The sequence below is a fragment of the Salmo trutta genome, chromosome 1 (assembly GCF_901001165.1).
Source record: "Salmo trutta chromosome 1, fSalTru1.1, whole genome shotgun sequence".
NCBI classification, from domain to species: Eukaryota; Metazoa; Chordata; class Actinopteri; order Salmoniformes; family Salmonidae; genus Salmo; species Salmo trutta.
The window spans coordinates 5,647,389-5,658,718 of record NC_042957.1 but is presented as its reverse complement, the minus strand read 5'-3'; the positions used below and the strand labels follow the sequence as shown (position 1 = coordinate 5,658,718).

Here is an 11,330-nt window from a genome sequence, read left to right as displayed (position 1 = left end):
CTAAATTGGCTGGCTAATTATGTACAGCTGTCAACCAATGAACTTCATTTCAATTGGTTCAATTTCCCAAATGCGATTAGGTGCTCTGGATTTCATTCAGCTGGTGTGCTGGAGGGTGGAGTTTGCACATCATGGACCAATCCAATGGTTTTAAAGAGTGAACTCTACCCACCCATTCCGGATTGAGCAAATTGTTTTTCAACAGGAGTCACCGTTGATGTATGGTGAACAACAGAGGTGATTGGACGACAAAAGAAAAACACCAAATTCAGTTCAACATTTACAGAATTGATGAATGCATTTTCAATTTCATACATGTTCATGAGTCTATAGCTGCCAAATTCTGATCTTTTTCCTTCTAATTGGTCTTTTCACCAATCAGATCAGCTGTTTTGCCCATAACGTGGGGCAAAAGGTCAGAATTGGGCTGCCTGTGCAACCACAGCCTGTGTGGCTGGGACCAAACAGACTATGAGGGAGTTTGTGGTTGCGGCCAGACAGACTTCGGCCGCTTTCCAAAGCTTAGAAGTTGCTGACGTCTGGCAGATCTACATCACCTTGATCGGTATTTTAAGTATCTACTAACCACATCATATATCAGTGGACGACACAGTTGATGATGTGGCACGCAACCATTGGTTGTTGCGTCACCTCACCTTAGCTGTAGAAAGTGACCTATGGCTGTGTTACACAGGCAGCCCAATTCTAATCGTTTTTCCACTTATTGGTCTTTTGACCAATCACATCAGATCTTTTCACATCAGATCTTTTCATAGCTGAATGGTCAAAATACGTATTAGTGAAAAAAATATCAGAATTGGGGTGCCTTCCTAAGTTAGCCTATGAGGGAGTTCTACCAACCTGAGCCGAGGCGCACCGTTTGGTGATGTGAACGGACAAAAGCAGTAAGGGAGGAGCGCCCTTTCAAATCGTACAGTCAGTGGTGTAATGGAGGCTATACGCAGGTATACCACTTTGTTTTCAGTAGACATTTCGTATAATCAATTCTTAATCCCCACTGATGTGTATCAAAGTAGCATAGTGGAGGTAAACACTGTATCAATTCATAAGGCTGATGGAACGTATCAGAATGTTCAGCTTAAAATGTTGAAAAACTATTATTTCTTCACATTTTAAGCGCATGAATATGTACATGTCGGTAGACCTATGCAGAATGTTCCAAAATGCAGTTTACCTTCATATGAAGTGTGTGTGACTGCCTTGCTCAGTAGCTAACTAATAATCTAGTGTACATTATCAAACCTAACAAAAAATCCTTCTTCAAACACAAAACTCTTAGCTAGACATAAAATATATAAAGACTTGATATAGAAAAAAAAGTTGTGATATGCAGCATTATTGTTTGAGGTACAACAATTCTGATGAAAATTGCCTTCTTTTTTTCCTTTTTCTTGTCGCTTCCCCACGTGGAGGTTCCTGCTCTCTGATTGGCTCAAAGTCAAGTTGTCAGCCAAAGTCAGGTTCATCCGTACAGAACAGGTATGTCTTTTGTTCTAGCATGATAAGGAACGGCCTCCTACCGTGATGAGTACCAATCCACACTCTGTCGACAGTCAGACAATGAATGCTAGACATTAAAAGAAAGTTGATTTGAACAACTAGAGAGCACATTTGAGTTTATAAAATATTTCCCTCAACATTTCTAATGTAGTATTTGGCTACTTGGCTACTTTGAAGCAAGGTAAGTCATGCCTCATAATATGAAGAAAAAAGGTCCAGGTTTCAAACAATTAAGGAACAGGAAAAATATAGTGATGGTAATGATAGACCTAACTGTCTTCTGGTAGATGGAAAGGCTTTCCCTAAAACCTTCTCTATTAAATGTTAACTAGCTACGAAGTAGCCTATACCTACCTGTCAGAATGATATCATGACTACTTGCACAGTATAGAGTGTTCACCGACTGTACCCTACCTAATACGTCCAATAATAAGCACCAAGTTCTGTTGACAGAGCGGTGAAGCTTTCTAGGATATTTAAATGTACACGTTTTGATGATTGTCTTCAAAGTTATTTTCCACGGGTCTCCAAAAGCAAAATGAACATAACCTGAATTAAATGCAAAAGGCCTTGAAAAGAAAAGGCTTGTGGTACGCTCAGTCCTCCATTGATATTTCACAGAGATACGCTTGTTTTTATGAGAAATCTTTAAAAAAAGAACCGTAATTTCGCATTAATATGAACAGCATATATGAAAATATTGACGTGTCGTGTCATTAAATCGAAATCTATCTTACCTGTATACTGTTTTATGTCCTCTGGATTCTAGAAGAAAGACGACGGGTTCAACAGTGAGCCTGTCAGGTAGCCTTAATTCTGACACCGCAGTAGTAGAGGTTTCAGTAGTAGTTTCAGTAGTAGAGGTAATATTTCATTGTGGATATAAATATAGGTGTAATACAAAACAAGAGCCCTACTAACTTCTAATAGACCCTCCCCCATCCCACTAATCCCTTCCAACCCCCCCCAACCCAGTCCATTCTCAATGACCCTACACTTCAATCTTTCCCTCTCTTCAACATACTTACAACAATATAACAACACATGCTCCACCGTTTCATCGACTATACACTCCAGACACAAACCATTCACATGTTTGCCAACCAGATGTAATGATGAGTTCAATGTACAATGTCTTTAGGGCAATCGAGCAAACACCACCTCTTCCTTCCTAATCTGAGCTTCGAATCTTGGCCCACCAACCTTTCTTTGGAGGGAATATAAATGCCGGCCCTTGTGCTCAGAGTCCCATCTCTTCTGCCTCTCACCTATCAAAATGGCTCTGATCTTACATTTGGCCTCACCTGTACCCAGTGTAACATTAACGTCAGTTATATCTCGTCTCAAAACTATTTTGGCTAACTGGGCTACAATTTCAATCCCTTCCACACCTGTACAGTTGTGGCCAAAAGTTTTGAGAATGGCACAAATATACATTTTCTCAAAGTCTGCTGCCTCAGTTTGTATGATGGCAATACGCATATACTCCATGATGATATGAGGAGTGATCAGATGAATTGTAATTAATTGCAAAGTCCCTCTTTGCCATGCAAATGAACTGAAAACCCCAAAAACTTTTTCCACTGCATTTCAGCCCTGCCACAAAAGGACCAGCTAACATCATGTCAGTGATTATCTCATTAACACAGGTGTGAGTGTTGACGGGGACAAGGCTGGAGATCACTATGTCATGCTGATTGAGTTCGTATAACAGACTGGAAGCTTCAAAAGGAGGGTGGTGCTTGGAATCAATAATTCTTCCTCTGTCAACCATGGTTACCTGGAAGGAAACACATGCCGTCATCATTGCTTTGCACGAAAAGGGCTTCACAGGCAAGGAAATTGCTGCCAGTAAGATTGCACCTAAATCAACCATTTATCGGATCATCAAGAACTTCAAGGAGAGCGGATCAATTGTTGTGAAGAAGGCTTCAGGGTGCCCAAGAAAGTCTAGCAAGCGCCAGGACCGTCTCCTAAAGTTGATTCAACTGCGGAATCGGGGCACCACCAGTACAGAGCTTGCTCAGGAATGGCAGCAGGCAGGTGTGAGTGCATCTGCACGCACAGTATGGCGAAGACTTTTGGAGGATGGCCTGGTGTCAAGAAGGGCAGCAAAGAAGCCACTTCTCTCCAGGAAAAAACATCAGGGACAGACTGATATTCTGCAAAAGGTACAGGGAGTGGACTGCTGAGGACTGGGGTAAAGTCATTTTCTCTGATGAATCCCCTTTCCGATTTGTTTGGGGCATCCGGAAAAACGCTTGTCCGGAGAAGACAAGGTGAGCGCTACCATCAGTCCTGTGTCATGCCAACAGTAAAGCATCCTGAGACCATTCATGTGTGGGGTTGCTTCTCAGCCAAGGGAGTGGGCTCACTCACAATTTTGCCTAAGATCACAGCCATGAATAAAGAATGGTACCAACACAATTTCAATCCCTTTCACACCTGTATGTGCTGGGACCCAGCAGAATCTCACTACACCCATTCTCTCAATTCTCCCCAATAACATGAATACCTCCAATAGTAGGTCACTCCTATTAAATTTACCAGATGATAAACTATTCGATACAGACAGAGAATCTGAGCATATTATCATTTTAACAGGTTGTACGTCCTCCACCCACTGGAGGGCAAATATTATCGCCAACAGTTCAACTTAGTAAACTGACAGTTCATCTGTTAGTCTTCTGCACATCAAATTCAGAAACGTAAACGCCTGCTCCTGTGAGCCCAACATCTGGGTCCTTGGAGCCATCTGTTAAAAGCTGTATAAAAGCATAAACGTATACCAATTTAATTGTCAACCAGTTTCACTGACTTCTGACCAATATTTACTTTTCTCTACCAAGGTTAGATCAACAACAGGATCTGGGAGTAACCATGGAGGAACATCCCCTATTACCAAAGAAGGGCCAACCTCCAACTCTCTCAAACCACTCTCATCAGCAAGCTTTCCAACTGTCCAACCAAAACCACTACCTTGTCTACTAGTACATTCCCAACATTCATCTAGAACAGTAGCAGTGGTATGCTAAACCTCTCTAAGCCTTTCAACCCAATAAGCTACCAAAAAATATTTTGCCGTGTATCCAAAGGCATCTCAACTGCCTCCTCTAGTAAGGCACATACAGATGTTGATTTAAATGCACCAATACATATTGTTTGTTGTGACGTGACTTTCATTAATGTGATGACTGTTATTTATTTCATCCACTAACTATGTTTAATTGTTACCCGATTTAAATTACCATGAAACTATTAACGAGTTACCATCGCCCAAATTAAACTCTAGAAATGATATATTGATAAGTAACTTATTAATCATCACCTCATATCAGTCTCATTCTGAAGAGTCGTAACCTTCTTGGATCTGCTAGAACCCCAGCTTTGCTTATTATTCAGTACTATTCAAATTGATTTAATTATTTATTTACTAACTAACTAAATAATTACATGGAATACACATACAATGACATGAGACAAAAGTCCCTAGTGGACTGACAAGATATGACAGCTTATTACAGAGAGGTGTGGAAAATAGAGAGAAAAAGGGAATTAATCGTGGATACATTGTATAACTATTGTCACATTAATCATAGACCTTGCACATGAACCACCACCCGTTTGGGGTAAGAAAATAATGAATGTATTTATGTGTTGAATGCCTTCGTTTTTCGTCTATCTTGGTCAGAACCAAGCCCTCGCGTGGGTGTAAGGCTCTGATTGTCCACCAGAGGCCACATTGTCCTTCTTCTTAGTTGTCTGTGCTTGTAGTGGAGTGAATTCAGAGCAGATATTCAGATGTACCAATGATTATCAGAGATGGGATTTTATCCTTCCCACCTTGTATCTTTAGTCAGTTTGAAGCACTTTACACGCACAGTTGCAAACTGGCAATGTTTAGGTCTGGGAGTTATCTTCTTCGCCTCAGGTTGAGTTTTAAGTTCTAACCATTTCCCACATGTAACTAACTCTCCATGCTTTTCTGGTCTGTTATGTTAATTCTTAGCGAGTACTTTTACATTTACATTACATTTAAGTCATTTAGCAGACGCTCTTATCCAGAGCAACTTACAAATTGGTGCATTCACCTATAATATCCAGTAGAACAACCACTTTACAATAGTGCATCTAAATATTTTAAAGGGGGGGGGGGGTTAGAAGGATTTAAGCACTCTGGCCAAAGGGGGGGTTCCGTCATGCTGACATGAACTCTGACATCACTCGTGGTGGGGCTAGTCACTGTGCATAGTTTATATGAAAAACAATTCTCATTAGAAACTAAAATCACATTCCTATCTTAACATAGTTTCATCAATTTTCATATCACATAGACAACGTATTGGATGGAAACTTGACCGATAGAATGTATACACTTTCCGAGGTACAGTATTTTTCTTGATACCATTCTTAATGTCATAAAATAAACAATGTGACATGATTATTCTTTAGATCCCCAATGCCCATTCCAAACATTCTGATGTTATATTGTTCCAGTGTTTACTTTTTGGACATTATTGTTTTGGAGGGAAAAGGTCTTCTGTAGACAAAGGAACATTCCTTTACCAATACTGAAGAGTAAGAGGGAGATCATGTAGTAACCAAAAAATTTGAAACATAAAGATATATATTTTTAAGATTCTTCTCAACAATTTCAACAAATTTACTCAGTTACAGTTCATATAAGGAAATCAGTCAATTGAAAGAAATGAATTAGATTGTAATCTATGGATTTCAGGTGACTGGGCAGGGGCGCACCCAATCATGAGTTTTTCCCACAAAATGGCTTTATTACAGACATAAATACTAAGTTTCATCAGCTGTCTGGATGGCTGACCACCACTTTACATGTGTTTACATTGTTTATTATAGTTTCCTCGTGACAGTGTAGAAGTAGTACTGCAACCTGTCTAGTAGATGGCAAGGTGTAGGCCTGTTCAAAGCACTCAAACTGGATTCTGTGACATGTGGAGTCAGATTGATGCTATCAGATTATTTTCTGAAAAAAAACATTAAAAAACTTTTAAAAACTATCAGATCGATCAGACCCTGGCTAACAAAGGATCACAGAATCCAGATTTCCCCCCAAAACCTTTAAGCCACACCTGGGGACATCGACCTCTGTTCCAGATGTAGTGCTTTAATCAAACCTTGTACTATTAAGTCCACTTTCTGCTCACCACTTTGTCCATTCCTCCATGAACTCAGTAACTAGTTCATTGAAAAATTCCTACAATGCTAAGGGTTTTTGGAAAGTGAGTCACCAGGCAGGCTTTTAGGATTAAGAAAATATTTACAATGGCTCCAGATTAAATTAGTACCAAATCAAGTGCAGCTGTTGAAGTTCATGTTCACAACTTCTCTAGATAAATTAGTACAAAGTGAGAGCTTAAGTGCACCTTTTAAAATCAAAAAGTTTCTGCCAGGTGCTTCTGCAAGTGCAACCCCACTGTGGTCAGGTAGAAATGGATTGTGCAGAAGACCACATTGAGAGTTGACATAAGGAATGTCTGAACGACTCCAAGCAGAGTATTTTTTAACAGCTGAAAGTGATGAATGCATAGACGATTGTATCCACGTTCATGTGTCTGGCCAGACCAACATTGTGAAACAGGCATAATGTGTCCAGTTGTTTTAATGTTTCTGAATAAGGCCAAGGAGAAACTTTAGCGTCCCTGGGACAGGTTAGTGACAAGCAATGGGATGATGAGGTAAACTGCACTCACATTCTTTAGGCACCCATGGTAACAGGCCGATTACTGTAAGTCAAACACCCTACACAAAAGGGACAGGTAAACTAGGAACATATGAGGGAGCGCTGACAATTTAGAACTTCAGCATTTGAACTACCAGAAACATTTGTTTACACAAGTGTTGTGAACCATATTCTCTTTTACTCCAGACCCAGTCTATTCCCAAACAGCAAGCACATGGTAGGCAGAAGAGAACGCCACATTTTAAAGACAAGGCATTTTGAAAGTCAAATTGTTTATTGATCAAATCATGCAAGAGTAGCAGGAACACCAGGCCAAATCAATATCATAACCGTAGAACATAAGTGTGTCAGCAATAGTAGCGTCCACCACTGTAAACAATTTGCATGGCGATGCACAAGTGAAGGAGATCCTCATTTCAAACAAGTGCATTGGTTTGCACATTTCCTCACCTCAGTTACCTTTGCCCTTTTCTTCAAATGGAGGCACAGTAACAGGGGAAAGACGATTAAGGAGTTGGGCAAACCAAATTATGATCTCCCCATCTAGCTTGTTGAGGGGTCGGGCCGTCTGTTCAAGGCCGGCAGCTTCTGCCGAGGCGCGGGGGCCGAGCGCTTCTGCCGAGGCGCGGGGGCCGGCCGCTTCTGCCGAGGCGCGGGGGCCGGCCGCTTCTGCCGAGGCGCGGGGGCCGGCCGCTTCTGCCGAGGCGCGGGGGCCGGACGCTTCTGCCGAGGCGCGGGGGCCGGACGCTTCTGCCGAGGCGCGGGGGCCGGACGCTTCTGCCGAGGCGCGGGGGCCGGACGCTTCTGCCGAGGCGCGGGACGCTTCTGCCGAGGCGCGGGGGCCGGACGCTTCTGCCGAGGCGCGGGGGCCGGACGCTTCTGCCGAGGCGCGGGGGGCGGACGCTTCTGCTGAGGCATTTGGACACAGCTTCACACTTGCCAGGGTATTGTGGCCTGTAGCTTCAGCATTTTGACCAGACACCACACTTGCTTGGGCATGGGATCCAGTTGGTTCAGGTCCAGTGTAGGCAGGATGCCCATAAGCGTCACCTAGGAAACAAAGAAAACACTGTGGTAAAACGCCAACCTTAAGCTATTGGAACTAGACTGTGATTTGAACTGAAGTAGTGTAAACCAAAACGCACCTTGAAGGGTAAAACAAGTTATCCCTCCAATTAGCAGGCAGCAAATCCAAGAAACACTACAAAACATTCAGACAGTTAAACACAAATAACCAGTGAAAACTAAGGTAAACCACCCAGATGACTATATTGAAAAACTAACCTCAAAGAGAGTCCAAAAGTCACAGACATTTTAGTGATCAAAACCACAACGGTATTCAGAACAAATACTAGAGAGACACCCTGACAGAATATCCCTGTTGCTGTGTCAAACAGCTGTTTTGGTTGCACCTCATAAAGGAATCCCAGACCCTTCTATCCTGGATGGCTAATTATGTACAGCTGTTAGCCAATGAACGTCATTTCAATTGGTTCAATTTCCCAATTGCGATTAGGTGCTCTTGATTTCATTCAGCTGGTGTGCACTGGTGTGCTGGAGGGTGGAGTTTGCACATTGACATTTTTTTTCACCTTTATTTAACCAAGTCGGCTAGGTGAGAACAAGTTCTCATTTACAACTGCGACCTGGCAAAGATAAAACAAAGCAGTGTGACACAAACAACACAGAGTTTACACATGGAATAAACAAACATGCAGTCAATAATACAATAGAGAAAAAGTCTATATACAGTGAGTGCAAATGAGGTAAGATAAATGAGGTAGACAATAAATAGGCCATAGTGGCGAAATAATTACAATTTAGCAATTAAACACTGGAGTGATAGATGTGCAAAAGATGAATGTGTAAGTAGAGATAGGTACTGGGGTGCAAAGGAGCAAAAAAATGAATACTAAATTATTTTATGGGGATGAGGTAGTTGGATGGGCTATTTACAGATGGGCTATGTACAGGTGCAGTGATCTGTGAGCTGCTCTGACAGCTGGTGCTTAAAGCTATTGAGGGAGATATGGGTCTCCAGCTTCAGTGATATTTGCAATTCGTTCCAGTCATTGGCAGCAGAGAACTGGAAGGAAAGGCGGCCAAACGAGGAATTGGCTTTGGGGATGACCAGTGAAATATACCTGCTGGAGCACGTGCTACGGGTGGGTGCTGCTATGGTGACCAGTGAGCTGAGATAAGGCGGGGCTTTACCTAGCAAAGACTTATAGATGACCTGGAGCCAGTGGGTTTGGCGACGAATATGTAGCGAGGGCCAGCCAACGAGAGCATACAGGTCGCAGTGTTACGAAGTATATGGGGCTTTGGTGACAAAACTGATTGCACTGTGATAGACTGCATCCAATTTGCTGAGTAGAATGTTGGAGGCTATTTTGTAAATGACATCGCCAAAGTCAAGGATCCGCAGGATAGTCAGTTTTACGAGGGTATGTTTGGCAGCATGAGTGAAGAATGCTTTGTTGCAAAATAGGAAGCCGATTGGAGATTTAATTTTGGATTGGAGATGCTTCATGTGAGTCTGGAAGGAGAGTTTACAGTCTAACCAGAAACCTAGGTATTTGTAGTTGTCGACATATTCTAAGTCGGAACCGTCCAGAGTAGTGATGCTGGACGGGCGGGCAGGTGCGGGCAGCGATCGGTTGAAGAGCATGCATTTAGTTTTACTTGCATTTAAGAGCAGTTGGAGGCCACGGAAGGAGAGTTGTATGGCATTGAAGCTCGTCTGGAGGTTAGTTAACACAGTGTCCAAAGAAGAGCCAGAAGTATACGGAATGGTGTCGTGTGCGTAGAGGTGGATCCGAGAATCACCAGCAGCAAGAGCGACATGATTGATATATACAGAGAAAAGAGTCAGCTGGAGAATTGAACCCTGTGGCACCCCCATAGAGACTCCCAAAGGTCCGGACAACAGGCCCTCCGATTTGACACACTGAACTCTGTCTGAGAAGTAGTTGGTTAACCAGGCGAGGCAGTCATTTGAGAAACCAAGGCTATTGAGTCTGCCGACAAGAATGTGGTGATTGACAGAGTCGAAAGCATTGGCCAGGTCGATGAATACTGCTGCCCAGTATTGTCTCTTATCGATGGTGGTTATGATATCGTTTAGGACCTTGAGCGTGCCTGAGGGGCACTCATGACCAGCTCGGAAACCAGATTGCATAGCGGAGAAGGTACGGTGGGATTCGAAATGGTCGGTGATCTGTTTGTTAACTTGGCTTTCGAAGACCTTAGAAAGGCAGGGTAGGATAGATATAGGTCTGTAGCAGTTTGGGTCTAGCGTGTCTCCCCCTGTGAACAGGAGGATGACCGCGGCAGCTTTCCAATCTTTGGGGAACTCAGACGCTACGAAACAGAGGTTGAACAGGTCTGGAGTTAACCACGGGATATATCTGTTCCTGGTTCAACATTTTTTGAATGGGGCATGATTATTTGAGATTGTGAGGAAAGCACTTTTAAAGAATAACCAGGCATCTTCTACTGACGGAATGAGGTCAATATCCTTCCAGGATACCAGGGCCAGGTAGATTAGAAAGGCCTGCTCGCTGAAGTGTTTTAGGGAGCGTTTGACAGTGATGAGGGTTGGTCGTTTGACCGCTGACCCATTACGGACGCAATGAATGAGGCAGTGATCGCTGAGATCCTGGTTGAAGACAGCAGAGGTGTATTTGGAGGGAAGGTTGGTTAGGATGATATCTATGAGGGTGCCTGTGTTTACGGATTTGGGGTTGTACCTGGTAGGTTCATTGATAATTTGTGTGAGATTGAGGACATCAAGCTTAGATTGTATGATGGCTGGGGTGTTAAGCATGTCCCAGTTTAGGTCACCTAACAGCACGAGCTCTGAAGATAGATGGGGGGCAATCAATTCATATATGGTGTCCAGGGCACAGCTGGGGGCAGTAGGTGGTCTATAGCAAGCGGCAATGGTTAGAGACTTGTTTCTGGAAAGGTGGATTTTTAAAAGTAGAAGCTCAAATTGTTTGGGCACAGACCTGGATAGTAAGACAGAACTCTGCATCACATCATGGACCAATCCGACAGGTTTTAAAAGGGTGAACTCTACCCACCCATT

At 42.9% G+C, this 11,330-nt stretch overlaps 1 long non-coding RNA gene across 1 annotated transcript; it reads left to right on the top strand.

The window, feature by feature from the left end:
- Positions 1–29: 29 nt before the first annotated feature.
- Positions 30–4,574, top strand: LOC115154011 (uncharacterized). The gene is made up of 3 exons (XR_003867809.1): positions 30–965; positions 1,434–1,500; positions 4,371–4,574. It is a non-coding gene; the product is annotated as an uncharacterized LOC115154011 (long non-coding RNA).
- The last annotated feature ends 6,756 nt before the right edge of the window (positions 4,575–11,330 follow it).